Source organism: Panthera uncia, chromosome B1, assembly GCF_023721935.1.
Source record: "Panthera uncia isolate 11264 chromosome B1, Puncia_PCG_1.0, whole genome shotgun sequence".
Taxonomy (NCBI): domain Eukaryota; kingdom Metazoa; phylum Chordata; class Mammalia; order Carnivora; family Felidae; genus Panthera; species Panthera uncia.
The window spans coordinates 147,991,204-147,991,896 of NC_064811.1; positions in this window are offsets into that span (position 1 = coordinate 147,991,204).

Genomic DNA, 693 nt, shown 5'->3' on the forward strand with positions numbered 1-693 from the left:
TTCAGTGCGCCGAAGACCCCCCCACCCCCCCGGATAAAAGGAGAGCGGAGGAGGGAGGGGCTTGGGAGCTTGGTGTCCTCCTCCAACCCTCAGGGCCTCCTCTCTCTGCTACCCCCCACTCCCCCGAATCAGAAACAAAAACAAGCAAACGAAGAGAAATTTTAGGGGTGTTGCTGTTTGTCTGTATCCAAGTTTTATGTCTGAATTCCCATCTCATGGCGATTGGGGTGCGGATGGGGGTGGGGTGCAGAGGTAACTAGCACCATTGTTTTCTTTCTTTCTTTCTTTCTCTCTTTCTTTCTTTCTTTATTTCTTTTTTTAACTTAGTTGTGCGGTTGACAGTCTTGTACAGACATTAGAGATAATCGAACTGCGCTCTGACCGAAGACCCCTGAATCATATCACTTCAAGGCTGGGACTTTAAGGTTTGGCACTTGTGTTTCAGATCAGTGTCAACCGTGTGTCATCTTGAGAGGGCTCCACAAGAATGGTAATCATTTACTTGCCCAGGACTTCCAGAGTCGCTTTTAGCCTGGTGAACTGTTGGTTCAATGGAATGCTTACTCGTTGAATCATACTAGCTGTGGAGGCTCTGAGTTGCAAGTATGGGACAGAAAGTTTTCTTTCAGGAGCCTGAGTGCCGGCTGTGTATCCAAGATGGATTCAGCCATGGCTATTTTTCGCCATGGCTAT